We start from the raw sequence: 21965 nt of genomic DNA on the forward strand, positions 1-21965 counted from the left end.
TGACCTGCGGACACACCACGTGGCTGTGGGTCAAGGCGGTTCTCACGGGAGTTCAGCGAGTGAAAGAGCAGATACAAAGGGGTGGAATGGCAGTGGGTGGTGAGTGAAACTTGTGGAGGAAGAGGGCGGAGTGACTGGGTTGTTGAGAGCTCTGTAAGAAGTGGCGGAATGATAAGAAGTGTACGGAGGGAAAGTAGAAACACGTTGGCGACTGTTCCAATTGTGGAGCAGTTTATTTTAATTCAATTGTGTTCCCCATGTTGGGTTCAAACCTACTCGATTTACCGGAGTCTGCTATTACTTTTGATTTAAAGCTTTCGTGACTGCAGGGATGAATATTCTTGGTTCTTTCGGTAAAGTCACGTAGAAGGGAGATAATAAAATAATATATTAATAATATAATATTACTGTTTATTTTATAGTCAAAATTAGGCGACGTCACATCTGCATTTCTGGCACCGTACACAGCCAAGCGTGCAAGTCGGAGGTGTTCTGGAAGATGTGGTATCCCTGCGTGATCCATCACCCAGCGTGTCCCTTACACGTGTAGAGCAATTCTAGATTTGAAGTTTTCGTGACTGCAAGGATCCACTTTACCGAAAGAACCAAAGAGTACGTGTAGAGCCCTCTGTAACCCTGGTCTCATCGGTCGATACACCGAACGGGGTCGGATCGCGCCTTGTTCCGCGTGATGAGGGTGCCATGGTGGCGAGATGTTATCTTCCTCGCCCGGTATGCAGGAGGTCGTGGGTTTGATCTTGCCCCTGACGCTTGCTGCTGTATATGTGGAGTTTGCGTGTCTCTCTCCCCTGGATTTTTGTCCGGGTCCTCCAGTTTTTCCCTCCACGTCTAGCATCACCACGCGTTTAGAGTGAGGTTTTTTTGTGGGGGGGGGGGGGGGGTTAGATCCATCGTACAGTTTTTTTGGGGGTTAGGTTGTGTTGGTTGGTGGCGGGTTTCACGACAAATGTTTATATTTACGTGATCTAACCCCCCAAAAACCCTCTATTGTGAGCGAGACTTCACTTTGCATGTTGTTATGCCAGCCCCGCCCCCCACACCTCGATCGCCCCCCGCCCCCCTCGGCACAAGGACACAAACCCCCGGCGAGTTTAGCGACGCTCGTGAAAGTGATTTTACCATGTCCGTCGCCAGGTGATCTGTTTACCTTTCTTGTACTTTGCACGCCTATATCGTGCTTTCTGTGATGAGCTTCATAGCTCATCGGACTCCTCCTGCAGTATAAATAGACGATCTGAGATTCTCAATTCTCTCTCTCTTCTCACACTCGGGAGCGTTCTTTGCCCACCGTGGGATCGAGCAAGGCGGCCGTGGGGGGCGGGAGGGATTTAGTTTTCATCGATTTTTGGGAATTGTTTAATTTCCCTTTTCGAGGTTGTGCTCATGTGGGATGTGGGATGTGCGTGCGTTTTTATTTTCGCGCGGTCCGCATGCGTAAGGTGCGAAAGAAGTTCAACATACGTCATCGTACACCACCTTTGCCCTCGTTTCCCATGTTCAGGATGTTTGTATGAAAGTCACACAGCTGCGTTCTGTGCTTTAGTGTATTGTACCCCCCCCCCCACCCCCCGCACGCACTTCGCATTAGCACGGTTGGCTACGTACGGTGCGAAAGAAGTCGCACTACACACATGTGATGTAAATGAAAGGGATGCATTTATTTATTTCGTTTCAGTAGTTCAGCTGCTACAAAATCTGTCTCCGCTTCGCACGCCGTGTGCATCATCACTGCCAATGATGCACGTGGCTTCTGAAAGCAGTGGTCCTGCAGCCCCGAGCCAAAATATTACAAAAAAATAAATCTTTGCAATTGCCTCATCGCATTTCGCCTGAATGTCCTCACTTTTCTTGTCCGCAACGCGAATGCATTACCTTCTTCAAAGAGTTTGTTTTTTTTTTCTTACGGAAACGTAACCTCGCCGTAGGCTGTTGAATATACACGGCGAGAGGTCCGGGAGTTGACCTCTTGAGTTGAACGCAGAACCTTGCAGTTGAATCGCTGCTCTCTCTTTCTCTATATAAGGTAGTGTTCTTCACTGATTCTCAGGGGGGGGGGGGGGCGTTGGCCTATAAGACATCATCAGTGTGCGAGGGCCCACCACACATTTGAAACCATTGGGGTTTGACAGCACGCAAAGGGCAGTTTTCATATTTGTGTATGAAACAAAAGAATTTTATTTTGCCTGGGTAAGGCCCACTGAGCTACGTTGCTCTTTTTCAGAAGCCACAGATGATAGCTCAAGGACGTGGCGCATCGTGTGAACACGTATAGCAGTCAAAGACTCTAAACGCGTGTTTCTAAATGTGAAGGGAAAACGCGGAGGATCCGGAGAAAAATCCACACCACCATGGGGAGAGAGAAAGGGAAACTCCAAATATACAGGCATCAGGGTCGGGACCGAAGCCACGACCTCCTGTATACCAGGCGAGGTAGTTAACATCTCCTATCCACCGTGATGATGATGAGAGAGAGAGACACGCAAACTGCAAACATACAGACAGGCGTCAGGGTCCAGATCGAACCCACGACCTCCTGTATACCAGGCGAGGTAGTTAACATCTCCTAGCCACCGTGATGATGATGAGAGAGAGAGAGACACGCAAACTGCAAACATACAGACAGACGTCAGGGTCCAAATCGAACCCACGACCTCCTGTATACCAGGCGAGGTAGTTAAAATCTCTTAGCCACCGTGTGTATTGTCAGGGGCCTGCACGTCACGGGGCTGCACTCAAAGCCATCAGGGGCCGCCAGTGTCCCCCTGGCCTTACAATGAAGAGCACTTCTCTCCGGTAACTCACAACTTGGGCCAACGTCGGTGCTGACGGGGTCTGCTCGTGTGCCTTGGTCTCTGCCGTGCCACGTGACCTGTGTGCACACGACATCAGGGGAGAGTGCGTGGGAATGATCCGAGGTCAAATTTAACACGAAACACGTTTCATTTACATTAATTCGTTCAATAAGTGATACAAAATAATAGTGTGACCTTTATTGTTTTCCTTTTAACTGCACGTTGTATGTACGTCGTAGTGGAATAGCTGATATGCTCCCTTCCTGGGTGTCTCGGTAGAGCTCTATTTGTTTGTACTGGATACCAATGAACTATTGCAAAAAAAGTCTACTTAAAGCAGTGCAAATTTCGATTTAAAGCTTTCGTGACTGCAGGGATTCATCTTCTTGGTTCTTTTGGTAAAGTCACGTAGAATGGGAATAATAAAATAATAAAAATAAAACATAATAAAATAATTCTCACGACGTTTCGTCCTCAGGTGGAGAACAGAACTGTTCTGTCTTCTCGACGGACCTGTTCTCCACCTGAGGACGGCTGCTTGCGTTGTGGCCGAAACGTCGTGAGAATGATTTTATTATGTTTTATTTTTATTATTTTATTATTTCCATTCTACTTGACTTTACCGAAAGAACCAAGAAGATTTAGCAGTGCAGTCAATCACAATGTTTTTTGCCGGCCGAGTCGCCCTTTGCATTAAGAGATTCTTAGCTCACTGAGCTCAACTCGGGGGTGGGAATTTCTGAACTTCTTAAAGTCCATGGGCAATCGGAACTTCAGCATCCGTGGCATCACCTGGAGTGTGGAACTCTCTGCCTACCGAAGGCTGTCAGGGAGTCTCGGTTCGGTTGGGGACCTTCAAGCCTCTGTCTAAAATCGTATTTGTTTTTTTCTAGATTGGAAACTAATTTTTTTAGAAGTGTTTCTTTTTTTTTGCGTGTTTAGTTTGTTGTCCTTCCCCCGCACCTCCGATTAGCACGGTTGGTTACGTACGGTGAGCCATAAACCGTATTTATTTTTAATGTAATATCACCTAAACATTGTACACTGAAATAAAATACAAAAACAATGAAATTATGTTTAAGTAAAAGCCATGAGAAAACAGTGAGTCTTGCACTCCCTCCTAAACAATTCAACATACCAACATTCATCTTTAAGGAAGCGTTTCCGATTATAAAATGGCCGCATTCTTATCCATCCCTCATAACTTTTACAAACTTAAGCGCCTTGAAATTGGAATCATTCAAAGCAATGTTTGGTTCATTCCCCAATGAGTATTTTGCATGTGAGAGGAATCCAGTGACCTTGCATAGAAAACCCACGCAAGCGAGGAGATGACGTTTGAAATCGTACCGATTGTTAAGCAATCTACTTTGCTGGACTTCCATATACTGTACTCCCAGTCAACGTTGGGAGGCCAACGTTCGTTGCATGGTTCCGACCACATTGCCAACGTTAGCACATTCACTGGACTGCACACTTGTGATGTGACTGATTGTCCCAGTGAAACTGTCATCAGGTTTTTAAATGACCTGCAAAAAAAAATCTAAGAGTGGCAGCAGAAATTAAAATTCCATATTTCTCATTTGAAACGCATTTATCGCGAGTGTGAATTGAGATGCATTCATCACATTAGCAGGCATGTGCGGCCCCATTGGGGATCATATTAATCTATGAATTACCCACCGTGCAGTCTTTTCAGGAATAGAAATTTCTTCATTACGATGATGCATTTTGTTCGACAACACCAGGATTAAACCGCTTTGGGCCAATTTCATGCCAAATTTTTTGTTTTATGCTTCTGTGGAATACAAGCGTGAGCTCGACATTCCCACAAAAAAGTGGTTCAAACAATATCCATGCAGCAGTGGATGATGATTGCGATGATGATGATGCTGTGGTGTAACTGTCAGCACACTAGACTTGCCATGTAGAGGTCGCCAGTTTCGATTCAATCTCTCGGCGCGGCAGTCAAAAGGAGGTGGACAAGAGCAGGCTGAAGTTCTGTTGGAAAACTGAACTCGTTAATTAAAAGGACACATCAATGTGCGTAAAGAATAATCATTTTTGTTTTAATGCTTCTCGTAGAAAACTGCGTTGCTCTGCAATGGAACATAATAGACTCTCATTTCAGGTCTGGGAGCTCTAAAAGTATTGTGCTTTTCAAACTAATAAAATGCCAATATAATATGCATTGTTAAGGGGCAGGGGTTTAGTGTTATATTCTCTAAGATTAAAATATATATTCTGGCAAAAAAGATAATCAATTGTAGCACAAATTGAAAAGTTGGAGCGATTTTAACGCATCCTTGACATTCGTCTGTATTTATCACACAGGACATCAAGAGACGGCGACTCAGATGGCTCGGACATGTCCTCAGCATGGACCTGGACCGTAGACAAAAGATGTCACTAGGATGGACACCACCGGGCAAAAGGAAAACCCGGGAGACCCGAGACCATCCTGGCGCAGTGCCGTGAAGGCCGAGCTGGTGGTGGCAGCGATCGACCTCTCTTTGGACGAGGCTCAACGTGTTGCCAAGGACAGGGAGAAGCGGAGGGAACTCGTGTGTGGCCTTACGTCCCACAGGGGATGAAGAGGATTCGTTAACTAATTATTTGTCCATACTTACGTCTTTTGTCGGTGGAAAAAGCCCGCAGCAGCCACTAACAATGACAGCGTTACTGTTGGGATCGAGAGTAGCCCAGCCAGCTGCCAGCCAGGAAACTCGAGGTATATATTGATTTATAATAGTATTAGACATATATATTATACGCCAAGCTCTGAGAGTGTGTGTGTGTGTGTGTGTGAAACTTGCTTTTCCCTATGTTCACATCAAGTATGGCTGATGATACTGACGATAGCATTGATGATGACACTGGCAAGTGTGTGACCATGGTGACAATGATGAGTGTGACCGTGATAACACTGCTGCTGCTATGTTCCAAATCCCAGCTGATGGTACAGCCCCTGGTTGTCTGCTAAGCTCGTGGGGGGATGATGATTTGGAGATGGTCAGAGGAGCCTTGGCCACAACTGAAACCAAACACACGACGCCTACTTAGGCGAGCAGCTGACGCTAATATCCGCGCGGTCACCCATCCAAATGGTGACAAAGCTTAATTCTGCTCGGGTTGTGAGATCTCTCTCTCTCTCTGGGCAGTGAAGCTAGAGGCTTTTAAACAAATTCCTGCGGAGGGAGCTGGTAGGAACGTTGGGCTGCTCGGTCAATGGCCAGGGTCAATGGCGGCGTGGTGTATTCCGCAAATATGCCCGACTGTGAGGGCGGGCACAAGCCGGCGTGAGTAGGTTAAATGTTGAGTTTTATAAGGGCACCACGGAGTGACCAGCCCCTCCCCTACCCAGCCCCACCCCTCCCACCCCCCACCCAGCCCCACCCAGCCCCTCCCCACCCTCCCAACCCAGCCCCTACACACCCAGCCCCTCCCCAACCCTCCCCTCCCCACCCAGCCCCTCTCCACCCTCCCAACCCAGCCCCTCCCCAACCAGCCCCACCCCACCCAGCCCCACCCTCCCCACCCAGCCCCACCCTCCCCTCCCCACCCAGCCTCTCCCTGCACGACGGACACAATAATCCCCTGTGGGCTGGTGTAACCAGGAGGTTCCTACCAGTATATTTGCTTGTCTCGTGCTGAGTAACTCCGAGCCATTCATTTGGAAATGATTTTTACCCGTGCAATTGCTTTGTCTGCGAGCGGGTGAATCGCACGCCAAATGTCATCAAATCGATGTCAACAAAAAAAATCCCCGCCACGATCTGTAAACGTACAAATTTTAATTGAAATCATAAAATCACACTCCCTGAATGTTTCTTGTCGGTGAGACTCGGCGGCGTAAACAAGCGCGGCAATAATAATAATAACAACAAAAGTGGCAATTAATCGATGCAAGATTTGTAACGCGCTCCGTATTCAGCAAGAAAAACAGAAAGAGCCGAGAGAATAGCGCGGGTGGCACGGAGGGAAACGCAAAAATTGCACGAAACGGAAGAGAACAATTAACAAGTATAACCCGTAAAAACAAAGTTTTTCACTATAAATCCTTTATATGCGTGGCGGCTCGAGTCCTCTCATCCTCTGGCTTGATATGGCTGCCACCTATGGGTCAGATTATGTCATTGCACCATTAAGCAATTGGTAATTAAATATAATATTTTTGTCCTAAAAAGTAACATTTTGGAATGTTTTTTTCACGAACATTAATTGTCACGCACAACGAGTCTGTGTGGAAAATGTCAGCTCGATTGGATCACGGGAAGTGGGTTAAAAAACGACCGAAAGATTTGCACTGTCGTAAGCAAGCAAGCAAACTTAATATAAAGGATCTAAAAATGGTTCCGTCTGATCTCGAACGCACCGAGCGTCACGGCTGAACGGACTTGAGTCGGCAGAGACTCGCCCAGACCGGGAGGCGTGGGGGCTACAGAAGTGGGGGGGGATGACAGATTGATAGGGGGGGGGGTTCGATTTAAAGTTTTCGTGACTGCAGGGATTCATCTTCTTGTTTCTTTCGGTAAAGTCACGTAGAATGGAAATAAAATAATAAAAATAAAACATAATAAATAATTCTGTCTACTCGACAGACCTGCTCTCCACCTGAGGATGGCTGCTTGTGTTGTGGCCCGAAACGTCGTGATAATTATTTTATTATGTTTTATTTTTATTATTTTATTATTTCCATTCTACGTGACTTTACCGAAAGAACCAAGAAGAGAGGGGGGGGGTGCTACAGATGAACAACTTCGTTCTGCTGTTCTCAGCCTAGCGTAGTCCGCCCACAACACAGCACATCCACATGGACCAGGTGAGCGTAGCTTTGCGTGATGGTGAGTCCGTGTGGTTTGCATCGCGCCGCGAGGTTTCCTGGTGCGGCTCATGGGGAGAGGGGCAGACAAACGTCTCCGGCGAGGCGGCGGTGGAGACACTTGGAGAAGCACCCATCATGGTATAACGCTCCGCCACCGATTGAACGACCGATGCTCCTTGAAACCAGAGCGGCTTCAAACGAGGCTAAGGAGCTCTATTTGCGCTTTCCGCACCCCCCCCCCCCCCCCCTCTTTTTAAAGTTTAAGCGTTCGTCTACAGGAGGAGGTTTTTAAATCACTCGAGCAGAATCCAATTCTATCGCTTTCACTCTCTGCTACCCACGCTGCCGTGGCGAGAATGCGTGGGCTGGCCACGGAAGTCACCAATGAATGCAATTAAGTGCCTAAGTTTGCGCCGATGAACTGAGCGCGCTAATGAGCTGCATTGCCATGAATTTGTTTAACGTCTGCGCGTGAGTCACCGCGTCTGAGAGTAGCGGACACTCAACAGTGTGTGGGTGTGTGTGTGTTTGACCCACTAATCTGGCCGCGTTGGCATCTCGAGGGGAAAGTTGTCATGCGGGTGACTTGCTCCGTGACCCTGGGCACGTCGGACGAGAGCCCAAACGCCTCCACTCGTCGCGATCTCGTGGCCAGTCGCTCAGAGATTCCTAAATGACGACGCCAAAGCGGCGCCGACATTGCCGGAGAGTCACGTGTCACGATGCCGACTTCTCGAACCTAAAGGCGCTGTACCCCCATTGATGGTTGAGTTGTTTTGGGTGTGCGGGAGGGGGGTGAGGCCAACGAACGATTTGGCCGTGAACCCCCCCCTCCCCCCCAGGTCTTCGTCTTGCCGGGCACTCGAGCGCCAGATCCTGCACTGTGCAGGCAGCGAGGTGGCTGGTGGAGCCCACGAGTGCAGGGGATACTCCGCACTTACCCCATAAGCGTCGAGGAGGTGCCGTATACCCTGTCCGGGCAGGAAACGGCGCACAACACATCGGTAAACACCCAACTGCTACGTCTGTAACGGGATAGAGTGTTGCGCCGTCGCCTGCTTGGGTGTTCTCGGATAACTGTGATCCCCTACCACACGGTGGCGAGCCGAGAGCCACGGTGGCTCTAAGATGTTAACTGCCTCGCCGGGTACGCAGGAGGCCGTCGGCTTCGATCCTGACCCACGACGCCTGCTGTATCGTTGGGGTTTTGCATGTTTCTCCCCGTGAGCAACGTGCGCTCGTATTCGGCAACAGCAACAACAACAACAAAGATGAGAGACGGAAGTGGAGATGGACACTGAGTAAATGAAAGTGAATTAAAGCGAACAGCGATTGTCACAGCTGAGCGGACCCCACTTGGCAGACTCTTCCTGGGCAGCCGGTGAACAAATCCGTGCTGCTGTTCTCAGCCCAGTGGGTTCATCACGTAGCACATACGGCGCCGAATGAACTAAAATAAGCAAATCGTATGGATCGTTTAAGTGTAAATGCCACGAGCCTTGTTTTGGATGTTGCACACATTTTGTAAATAGGCAAGGGGAAACTTTGGCTCTCTCGACAGACTCGAGACGTGGATTAACAAATCGAACGTTCCGCCACGTGAGTGTTAACCCTGAAGATATCGCTGGTAGATTTTTGCGTGATTTTTTTTTTAAAGTGTCATTTTGACATTCGAATGGAGGATGTTGAGAATTGCCACAATGCGCACTCGGTAGGATGAGTAGGGAAGTGTCAAGAACCGTTCGAGAGGGTTACTTATCACTCCTACTCTTCCACGTTTGCGAGATGTCTTGAAACAACGTGGACGCCGCCACATGTTAACGCGACCACACGTGACCGGTCGATGGCATGCGACTGTGGTGGACCCGCTTGTGTTGATAGGTCGACAGAGGCGGAGGCATGGGGAGGGGGGGGGGATTAAGATTCGATCAAAAAGTAAGATGAGTTCCTTGTGCCGGACGCGTCGCTAGAAGGAACGGGATGATCCGAGTCCTGGCGACGGGACGTGCAGTCACAGCGAGGGAGAGCGACCCACTGCGGAGATGGAGCGACGAGACCACGTGACCGTCTCACTTACCACCCCGCAAGTCTCACCGCGTGACTCTGTCACCGCTGGCCTTAGCTGCGGCTGCGAGTCGTGGGTCGCAGGTGAGCGGTGAGTCACTGCAGGTGTGGTCGCGATTGTGATCTGGTGAGGTGAGTCGTGTGTCGGGTGAGTTGTGTGTGCGCGCAATGGGGGACTGGTCTCTGCCCTGTACGATGGGCTGCCCTCTGGGGATCACGTGGCCAGATGTTTGTGGCTGTGCCAGACTTACGTGTGTTTATCTCCCCAAGTATAGCCTTAACAGACTGTTGGGGCAAGTGCTGTTAGTAAGCACATAATGAAGGCCGGCACGGTACAAGAGAGGATGGGTGGCCAGCACCATCTCCATTGGCGATGTTTTACACACCACACCAGGTACTCGTTTGAGGCTGAGTAGACCTAGGGGAGGCCCAGGATCGGTTCAGATAATCGCCACCGATGTTGGCTCTGAGCGGGAATCAAACTCGTGTCGCCGGGTTCGTAGCGCAGCGCGCTAACCGTTGAGCCACTGCTCCGTACGCAGTGCATCCGTGTGTTTATGCATCAACGCATTCCATTTGGCGTTTTTATATGGTAATAATAATAATACCGAGAATAAAATGGCTCATTTGTGCAGGTGTGTTCACTCCGCTGTTTTCGTTTAAGGGGAGCACTTCTCGCCCATGTCATGCGTTTGGATCGCGTTCGTGGCACCGAACCACGCGTTCTGTGTCAAGCCTCCCGATAAGATAAAAAAGAGAAAATCGATCCTCCATCTCGCCGCATTCCTCACGTAAGAGCGCGGTAGGCGCGTAACGCAAAGGGTTCACATCACCCCCCCCCCCCCCCAGCTAGCGAGGCGACGTTTCAGTCCAAACTCTTCTGCCCCTAATGGAAGCTCGCTCGCTCGCTCGCAAGCCGTAACGATTAACGGTGAACTATTAAAGACATCCCTCGACGAATCACGCGCATGAAAGCTTCGCGGCGCGGTTCACGCTTTGTTTGACGAACGCGGTGAAGCAAAACAAAAACACGTGGACTCGCCGTGGTCCCAGTCGGCGCGTCCGATTCCTGAAACGAACGTTGAGCGACGTTCGTCTGAAGCCAGTCGAGGAATCCCGCTGTCATATCCGGAGGGTTGTTGGTGGTGGCGTAGTAAGCTTACGTTCTACCAGCTCAGACTGGTGTGGTAATCGCAGACGACGTCATCACGCCTACCCCTCTATTTAAGGAACGAAGCAGGAGGATTTTCCCCACAAATCTGGTTGTCGCCTGATGAAGCTAGTTATAATTACTGACGAAACGTCGTACTCAGATTGTGAATGTTGTAGCTTGGCTCTCCAACACACCGGTTAGTGCTGTACTAGTGACGAATTGGCCACGCTCTGTTTACGTGACAACCCTTACTAGTTGGCTGCGTGGGGTGGTGGCGGGTTTTAACGACACATTTATATATTTACACGATCTAACACAAAAACCAACCTGTATTATGGATTTTTTGTTTATGTATTCGCATTCTCTCTCTCTCACCCTCCCTCTCGCTCTCTCGCTGTTGCTGCTGCTGCTGTGTCTGTGCAGACGCTGCTGCGTGGGAATAGACCGCCTCCGCTCGCCTGTTCGGAGGCACTTAAAGATATTAGCGGCGTCACGTCACAATGATGACGGACAGGGACACGCGAGAGCACTCGCGCGCCGGTCGATCACTGGGCCGAGACCCACGGGTGCCAAAAGAACCTCCAAAAACTCCTCGTTTTACAGTCACGTGGGGTAAAACGTGGGTCCTCGGTGACCCATGACCTCTCGTCCCACGTGCCACATCCCGCAATCTCTACAACGCAGTGGGGTTTTCACGAGATTTTAGAAGGGGCTGGGGGGGGGGTCCACTGTCGCCGACGAGACATCATCGGTGTGCGAGGGCTGCCACACGTTTGAAACCGTTGGTGGTTGATGGGGGGGGGTGTTTTCACATTCAGGGGGTGGGGGCGCACAAACGGTCACTAGGAGCCGCAAGTGGCTATAACGGGTCCATGACCCCTGGGTTATCCGGCCGATGGCCAAATCGGCCAGCAAGAGGCTTCCAAACTCGTCAAGATTTTATTTTAAATCACGTGTTGCTGAGCGCAAGCCCAAAGTGCCCCCCATAGCCCCTCCCCCCCCAAAAAAAAGTTGCGATGGTTAAGAGTACATCGGTTTCTTTTATTCGGTTTGTAAGAAACGAGGGGGTAGGGGAAGATACGACGATTGGAGGGGATTCCAAAGTGGAGCAGAGCGAGAGGAAAGGAGGCAAACGGAGAGAAGCGTTGTGTGACCTGCAGAGTGTGGCGAGCTGGAGTTGAGGGGGGTGTCGCGTGATTGCGTAAGTGTCGGTGAATGGGTAGGTGAGTGAGTGAGGTAGTCAGTGAGGTAGTCAGTGAGTGTGTCAATGAGTGGGTGAGTGAGCGAGCGTATCTTTAAAACAAGGACAAATATCCCCTGTATAGCCTTCACAGACTGTTGGGGCAAGTGCTGTTAGCGAGCACCTTTGATGGCCGGCACGGCACCACGCTCGGCCGCCTTTGTCTCCCCAGTGGCGATGTTTACATACCGCACCAGATACTCATGTGAGGCAGGCCCAGGACCGGTACAAATAATCGTCACGGGCGATCGCCGTGAGCGGGAATCGAACTCGGGTCGCCAGGTTCGTTGCGCAGCGTGCTAACCGCTACGCCACCGCTCCCCACTTTGTGACACACACACACTGAGACACAGCTATACACACACACACTGAGACACAGCTACACACACACACACTGTGACAGCTACAGACACACACACACACTGAGACACACAGCTACAGGCACACAAACACACACACACACTGAGAAACACAGCTACAAGCAACAACAATAACCGCCATTCGCACTAAGTGGCGGTGACCTCACCACGACGCTTGTGCCAGGCTATGTGCACCTTGAGGCCACGTGAAGCGTCGAACGCCCGCTGGCAGGTCACGGGGCAGACCCAGATACCACGGATCGACTGAGACGACTGGCTGATGCACCACCTGTGCGCCCTACTGTACCAACTTGCTATGCTTTACACCCGGCGCTCTGCTCGTTGTTGTGAGCTTCGCTCCTCCACCCTCCGTTGTTGTTGGAGGGCGACTGCCTCCAACTGCCCAGTAGCGTCCTTCACGAGCCTCCTCCACAGAGGCCGATCTTGACAACGCTGGTACTAGTCATCGGCAAGTCCACTCAGCTCCACATCCTCCTGTACCACATCACTCCATCTCTTCTCTAGCCCGTGCCGCGCCCGTTTCGCTGTTTAGGCATGCGGTGGCTGGGCATGCGAGCTACATTGCCCAGCCAACGGAGCCTTGCCTGCCGGAGGAACTCACCGATGGAACTTTGTCCAGATCTTTCAAGGATTTGTGTGCTCCTCACACAATACAGGATGACTCGTAGGCAGGCTAGCCTAAATGCTTCTAACGAGCGAAGATGCTCCATTAGGGGGGTCCACGTTTCGCAAGCATAGAGAAGGGAGGGAATGACCGTGGCCGAGAAGACCTGAAGCTTCGTGCGGAGCGACAGACCAGGTAGCTTCGACACAGCGTTACGCAACCGATGAAAAGACAATGCCGCTCGACTGATTCGGAGTGAGATCTCTGCTGTTAAACCGGAGCCGGTCATGAGCACACTGCCCAGTTATGGGAAACTCTCCACTCTCTCCACAACTGCCCCATCACCGATTGGGAGTTGTGGGGGTGGAGTGTCCGATGGTACAAAATACCCAGGCAGGTGCTTAGTTTTGGTGGGGCTGATGGTCTGTGACCACAGCGGCTAAATGGGGGCTCTGGACGGGTGCGAAGGGCTGGTAACCCCTCCACCTTCAATAAATTACTACTAAACCACACACAGACACACACACACTGAGATACACACACAGATACACATAGACACATACACAGACACACACACAGACACACACACTGAGACACACACACACTGAGACACACACACACTGAGACACACACACACAGATACACACAACAACCGCCATTCGCCACTAAGTGGCGGTGACGTCACCACGACGCTTGTGCCAGGCTAAGTGCACCTTAAGGCCACGTGAAGTGTCGAACGCCCGCTGGCAGGTCACAGGGCAGACCCAGGTGCCACGGGTAGACTGACCTACAGATACACACAGACACACACACACAGACACATACACAGACAAACACACAGACAAACACGCAGACACACACAGACACACACACAGACACACACACAGACACACAGACACACACAGACACATAAACAGAAAAACACAGACACACGCACATACACACGCACAGACACACACACAGACACACAGACACACACACAGACACACACAGACACACACAGACACACACCTGCACTCTTGCGCTCACGCGCCCTCTGGCTGCCAGGCAACATCCGCGATGGAGACGAGAGACGACTTAATTTGGCGATCTGAATAAATGCATTAATATCGCCCTGTTTGCTTAAATCCTCCCGGATAATCTCATTAACATTTCTAAATGGTGTCCCCGCGTCGTTGACCTTTCCTGCGCGAAAGCCGAGCGCCTCTGTGAGCCTCTGCGAGCCTCTGCCACACAGCCAGCTGCCTTTATCTCCCCCACCCGCTCTATTGCTCGCTCGCGGCCGGCATTTCTTTTTTGTAATCGATTGTTGTTTTTAATCTCAGTGGTCGACTGCCTCCTCTTCTTACGTCTGCCGGCGTGTGGAGGTGGTCGAGCTGGAGGTTCTGAGCCAGGAGGAGCGGAGTGTGCCCTTCCCCATCCTGCCCGCCGCCTCCGCAGCTGCACCTCCAATGAGCTCGGTTGGCTACGTACGGTGCGAAAGAAGTTTGATGTACCTGCATGCATACGTCGCTGTGACAGATGTCTTCCCGCCTTATCCGCCGTGTGTGTGGATCCGTTACGTGTCGATAAATGTCCCCATGTGTCTGCTCTCGGTGATTTATCCACGCAATGCTCATACCCAATGGGTAGTTTTAGAGGATCCGTGATCGTAGTAAAATGAATGGAAAAGGTCGGGCCAATGTCGCTTTAACGTCGGGCCAACGTCGGTTCAACGGTTCCAACCGTATACCAGAGATGGCCCAACGTTGCATGTTTGGTGGGTTTATCTCCAACCGCCAAACAAACTTGTTTAATTCCGTACTCGCTACTTTAATAAACAAATGACATTTGCGGGAAATGAAAGTTGTACTTGTAAACACGTTGCGGCACAATTGTTTGTGTGTTTACACGTGTGATTACATCGTGCAATGCTGATGACGACGGCGATGAACAAAAAATATTCTCGCAACCTTCCACATCTTTGATGCTGCTAATCGTGCGTAATGCACGGGCATAGTATGACTTTTAAACCCCCCTGCCCACCTCCTACGCATTCCACAAAGTAATGACTAATCCCATATCTGCATTTCCCATAAATATGCTAAATTCCTCTTGATATGCAAATTCTTTCGTCAAGGCGCTCTTTCCCCTCCAACCCAGCTTAAATATACGCTCCAAGCTTGGTGGTGTTTAATTCTTCACATGAGGACGGCTGCTTGCGTTGTGGCCGAAACGTCGTGAGAATTATTTTATTACGTTTTATTTTTATTATTTTATTACTTTCCTTCTACGTGCCTTTACCAAAAGAACCTAAGAAGATGAATCCCTGCAGTCACGAAAGCTTTAAATCGAAATATAGTTCCACATCTGCTTGGGATGTCGGTTTAGCCACACAGAGGGTCGAGTCTACCCATCGCTTCGACGAGATGACCGTCAATCTCGACAGGTCGTCAACAGCGCTGCTGCTGCTACGATGGCAGCGCCCTTCATGTCGACGTTTTCAAGCCGCCACCACCACGTGCGCCTGAAGTGTGGGCAATACCCCAGTGCGAACAGTGTGGAGTCCGCGTGATACCCGTACTGCCTGGAGCGACGAATGGAGAGCCGTAGACGTGCCGAGCGAGGACCTCTTAAGCGATCCATCCGTGCAGATTCCTGGTTTCGACCTCGCAAGGCGCCAATTGGGCAGTTAAACCGCTTCCTGTGCGACCACAGGGAGTTGTTGTTGCCGCTTCCGAACATGGATTAGGGGCCGTGGTACGCGACAGCCAAACGTGTGAATTCGTGGAGCAGTAGACCCGTGGCGCTAGTGGACTTCGGCTGTGAAGTGTGCTAGGCCGTGCCGGGTGGACAGGTTTGCCCAGCACGTGCTCGAGGAGGAGGAGAAGCCTGCAAAGTGGCTCTGTGGCTGTGCGGGGGCTGACGTGCACTCAGAGAACATTTATTTATCTATATATATCGTAAATGTATCCGGTGTTTTGACAGTGGGAAGTCGCGTGAAATAGAATTCGCTGAATAAAATCAAATAAGAATTGCACTGGTCAACACACTTTGCCTGGCATAAGGTATTCCAACTGTTTTAATGTAATTTTGGGGTGCTGATTCCAAATCTGGCATCAGTTTTTGTCTATCACATTCGATTTTTGAGATATCAAATATTGCATTTTCAATAAAAACTGCAGAAGAAAAATATTCAATAAATGTGGATATCTACATAAAATTATATTATAAACACACTATCCTAAAAATACAGCACCATATTTTAACCACTAAAGCAGTCACTGACTCGCAACAACTTGCAATCATAAGTGACCAGAGTTAATTTCGGGTAAGATCAATGAAAATGGGGTATGCCGATAGCATAAAAATGAGATGTGATAGAGCAAATCTGAGATCAGATTTGGAATCAGCACCCTGAAATTAGTCTAAAACAGCTGCAAAAGTCCAGACCAGAAAAAAAATGTACATTTTTTGTTGACCAGTGTTGGTGAGCAGTGCAGCGATATTCGATGTTGTACTCTACTTCTACGCACCCCGCCTTCACCACCAACTCACGCCAACCACCAGCATGGTGAAGTATGGTCAAGCACCCGCTACGAGCCAACGCACGGCGTGGGGAGGCCCTCATCCAGCAGTGGATCGAGCAAAAAAAAAAGGGCTCTGCGTCGTATGTGCACTAGACCCTCCTCATCCAGAAGGGCTGGTCATAGCTTTGCTTACGTTAACACGGGTTTGCGTCGCTAAAGATATAACGATTCTGAAATGGTCCTCACTCTGTTAAGAAGGGTGAACCAAATCAATTGATCGGCGTAATTGTGTTTTACTCTGACAACATATCCCTTATTGTTGGTGGCAAATTTACATCCTTATCTTGGACGAGTGTGTTTTTATTAGCCACAATTGTTCATTTATTCAATTGTCTACTCAATTATTTACTTGTGCTGCGAGTTATAATTTACACGTAAATGGATTTTTGGCTAAATGTGTGGGACAGTTCGTGTACGTTGTAAGATACATGCACGGCGCACTAAATTAAAAGGAGATCACCCGCAATTTCAATCTGTACCGTCGGTCTCCTTTCATGACCGTTATCAACATCATGATCAGCTGTCATCTATCCACTGCTGGATGAAGGTCACTCTGCACCGTCACAATCTTGCGACACCACAAATTCATCTCATTGTTGAACAGGAGCTGACCTTACCCTTCCAATTTCCATAGTGGGCCATCGACCTCTCCAGGGAGTCGAAGGTGGTCTCAACCTGGTCACACATGGCCCAGTTTAAACTCGGGGGGCCCAAATCCCAGATTCAAACTCTTTGTAGCAGGCTCCAATGCTCCTGTCACAGCCATTATGATGCCACTGAGCGATCTGGTCACCTTCACGGAAAAGGCAAGGGTGCAACCTGCAGATTCTCGCTCATCCCAATGCTCACGGAAGGGACCCCCTGCCGAGGGAGACCTCCACATACAGCCTCTCTACGTGGGAGAGAATCCACACTTCACCCCACCCCATGTGATCTGCCAGTCGACTCTAACTGGTGGTGGCCGTACCCATTTAGGGGCCGTCCATAAATGGCGTCACGCGATTTTGGACGATTATTGACACCCCCCCCCCCCCTTCGTCGACGTCACAAAGCTCTGCCCCCCCCCCCCCCCCGAAAAAAATTAAACATGCTTCAAATCGCTTTAAACTATTGTCATTGTAGTGCGTATTTAAAATAGATGAGCACCACCCAATGTTCACGCTCAAATCGCCACTCAGTGACAATGGGAGAGTGCGGTCCTGAGTTTGACAGCGTGAAGAATGTTTACTTTCAGTAAATGTCCGTGCGTGTGTTCTTGTAGTCTCAACGTGGGAGGCTTAATTACTGAACGCAGATGGCGCAGATAAATGATTTATCGAGTGAAAAGTTGAGCTAGGAAGTTTATTTTTAGTTAATATTGAAGCCTTCCACAATTACAGATTTAGCAACAACAAAAACGGAAGAGCAATGATGTTGTATTCACACTCAAACTTGAGTTATTTTAATAGTCAGTTTAAAAGAGCACAGAATGGCAACATGGATACGCCAAGAAACGAAACTAGGTGGTTCCAAAACTTTGTGGCAGCTAGTGTTTTATATATCTACTACATGTTATGCAGCATATAATATTCCGCACATTACTTGAATGCGTTATTTACATGACGCATTGAGCTCCGCAATTCTGATTATTATTATGAACTTTTCCCATTCAATTATCCACATTGTCGATGTATTCCCTCTGCCGAAAAGAAGATTGCGAACCCCAACACAGAAAACATTCCCCTCGTGGTGATGGTGGAGAGAGACACACACAGACAACATCCCCCTCGTGGTGATGGTGGAGAGAGAGACACACAGACAACATTCCCCTCGTGATGGTGAAGAGAGACACACACAGACAACATCCCCCTCATGGTGATGGTGGAGAGAGACACACACAGACAACATCCCCCTCGTGGTGATGGTGGAGAGAGATACACACAGACAACATTCCCCTCGTGATGGTGAAGAGAGACACACACAGACAACATCCCCTCGTGGTGATGGTGGAGAGAGACACACACAGACAACATTCCCCTCGTGATGATGGTGGAGACACACACACAGACAACATTCCCCTCGTGATGGTGAAGAGAGACACACACAGACAACATCCCCTCGTGGTGATGGTGGAGAGAGACACACACAGACAACATTCCCCTCGTGATGATGGTGGAGACACACACACAGACAACATTCCCCTCGTGATGATGGTGGAGACACACACACAGACAACATTCCCTCGTGGTGATGGTGGAGAGACACACACAGACAACATTCCCCTCGTGGTGATGGTGGAGAGAGACATACACAGACAACATTCCCCTCGTGGTGATGGTGGAGAGAGACACACACAGACAACATTCCCCTCGTGGTGATGGTGGAGAGAGACATACACAGACAACATTCCCCTCGTGGTGATGGTGGAGAGAGACACACACAGACAACATTCCCCTCGTGGTGATGGTGGAGAGAGACACACACAGACAACATTCCCCTCGTGGTGATGGTGGAGAGAGACACACACAGACAACATTCTCCTCGTGATGATGGTGGAGACACACACACAGACAACATTCCCTCGTGGTGATGGTGGAGACACACACACAGACAACATTCCCCTCGTGGTGATTGTGGAGAGAGACACACACAGACAACATCCCCCTCGTGGTGATGGTGGAGAGAGACACACACAGACAACATTCCCCTCGTGGTGATGGTGGAGAGAGACACACACAGACAACATTCCCCTCGTGGTGATGGTGGAGAGAGACACACACAGACAACATTCCCCTCGTGATGATGGTGGAGACACACACACAGACAACATTCCCTCGTGGTGATGGTGGAGACACACACACAGACAACATTCCCCTCGTGGTGATGGTGGAGAGAGACACACACAGACAACATCCCCCTCGTGGTGATGGTGGAGAGAGACACACACAGACAACATTCCCCTCGTGGTGATGGTGGAGAGAGACACACACAGACAACATTCCCCTCGTGATGATGGTGGAGACACACACAGAACACCATCCCTCGTGGTGATGGTGGAGACAACAACATTCCCTCGTGGTGATGGTGGAGACACACACACAGACAACATTCCCTCGTGGTGATGGTGGAGACACACACACAGACAACATTCCCCTCGTGGTGATGGTGGAGAGACACACACAAGACAACATTCCCCTCGTGATGATGGTGGAGACACACACACAGACAACATTCCCTCGTGGTGATGGTGGAGACACACACACAGACAACATTCCCCTCGTGGTGATGGTGGAAAGAGACACACACAGACAACATCCCCCTCGTGACGGATGCCCGTGACAGGCGGCGCGCGTGCTAGCTGGGGGGTAGCGTGACGAGTACATGGGGTACTCTCATATTCCAAACGCTAATTACGCCGGTTGAAAGTGTCAAGTCATTGATTAAATTGTTTAATTATTCTTCTTGTGTTTATGTTGCGGTGTTGTTGTTGCCAGTCGTGAAAAACAATTCCACCGCGCTCCGCCAGGTACTTGGCGTTCTGTAAGCGTCGAGGCGACGTTTATTGATTGTTTGTTTGTTTATTTGCCTCTGTCGAACCTCGCCGGTTTCCAACCTCCCACGCTGCCAACGGGTTTCACCGTCGACGCGAATCAGGAGCGGGCCGCGCGTGGCCGCTGGGGCCCAACCGCGTGCCACGAATGGGGCCATCAACGATTCGACGGCCTGCGAGCGGTGCGGCCACGAACACCAAACCATCGGCACGCGTCGTGAAGCCGCTGCAGGTGTCTCTTCACTGCCTCGAAGGAGGGGTGGACGAAAAAAAAAATTAACTACACTTATTTGGCCAATCTTATTTGAGACAACTACTACAGGTTTACCATGTTCAGTTGTTTTCTCCTTGTCACAGGTTGAGTCACAAACCGTACCTCTCCATAACAAAGGCTCGCCCTCTTAAGCCTCACCTTACCATATGAATAAAAAGTGTGCTGTACTTGGCCCTTCCACCCTCTCCAACCATTATATAAACGGAGTGGTAGCTCCTGCAATCTCTCATTTACTTGATACGGCTGTCGTGGCTGTGACGGTTCCACCTGAAGACGGAAGCTTGTGTTGCCTCCGAAATGTCGTGATTTTTATTTTATTTTACTTTTATTAATTTTAATGTTTTACCTACGTGACTTTACCGAAAAAACCTAAGAATATCCAGGCTGCTTCTGAACGGGAAATTGAGCCGATAACAACATCTACAATTATATATTTAATCTGCTATTTATCCGTACGAAAACATAAGAAGACAGAAGAGGCCTCTGTCGCAAATAAAAACATGTAATTGGATGCTTTGGGGAGGCCAGAGTGGTGATGGCGACTATGATGATGATGGTGGTGATGGTGATGATGGTGGTGATAATGAAAGCAGCAGCCCAGAAACAAACTATAGACGGTTCCGGGGTGGAGGCACGAGGATGATGAAACTCGGGAGCGGCTCGAGGCAAGAGACGACGCGGTTTGATTCTCGTCGGCTCGTGGGGGAAGTTCCCCGAGGAGAGGGTTGTGTGGACAGGCTAATGTTTATCACGCTCATATAGCGCCCACCACCGCATCTGGTGATCGCACGGTTGGCTACGTACGGTGCGAAATCAGTTGTGAATACAATGCAGTTCACAAATATATACACCGACACACGTGACTTTTTTTGGGTCACAACGGGGCGAGCGGCAATTTAAACTCCCGCTTCCGCCGCCACGTGCTTCACTTCTGGTCGATTCTTTTCGCGACCCCTGCCACCACCATCCCCCCCTCCACCTCACCCGCTTGGCGAAAGTATCGTCGGCTTCAAACCGATCCCAATGTCAGGTGAACGTCACAAAGCGCCGTGGGGCACGTCGCGCTGTCATCGCCTGGGCGAGCGAGACGGACGGAGAGAGATCGCTTGCTCGATCAGGGATGCGGCGACAGTGATCGTCTTGCGGCAAGGGCAACAACACGCCGGCGAGGCACGTTCGTGCCGGTGCCTTGTATACACATTGAGGCTGTATACACACAAGGACGGTGCCTTGTATACACATTAAGGCTGTATACACACCCCCCGCCCCCCCAATATTCAATTGCGTCTCACGACGGCCGCACCTCGCCTATTGCGCCTTCCTCTTGCGTTTTAAGTAATAAATAAGTTGCCGTTGTTGTTGTTGTCCTTTGACGCTGTTGTTGAAGACAGCTCACGGTGGCTGTCAAGGGGGGGGGGGGAGAGAGGGCAACTTGTAGCTTTGGCCACCAGCGGGTTTGTGAAGGTGTGGGGGAGTGGGGGGCAGAGCACCCCCTCCCTGCCCCCCACGTGTGG

General features: G+C 50.0%; 1 long non-coding RNA gene across 1 annotated transcript; it reads right to left on the reverse strand.

Annotated features, from left to right (window-relative positions):
* Positions 1–4736: 4736 nt before the first annotated feature.
* Positions 4737–15633, reverse strand: LOC133352484 (uncharacterized). The gene is made up of 3 exons (XR_009756269.1): positions 14576–15633; positions 13793–13866; positions 4737–4814 (listed from the first exon to the last, which is right to left on the reverse strand). It is a non-coding gene; the product is annotated as an uncharacterized LOC133352484 (long non-coding RNA).
* Positions 15634–21965: the final 6332 nt, after the last annotated feature.

Source organism: Lethenteron reissneri, chromosome 5 (assembly GCF_015708825.2).
Source record: "Lethenteron reissneri isolate LAM-NWPU_2019-01 chromosome 5, ASM1570882v1, whole genome shotgun sequence".
NCBI lineage: Eukaryota > Metazoa > Chordata > Hyperoartia > Petromyzontiformes > Petromyzontidae > Lethenteron > Lethenteron reissneri.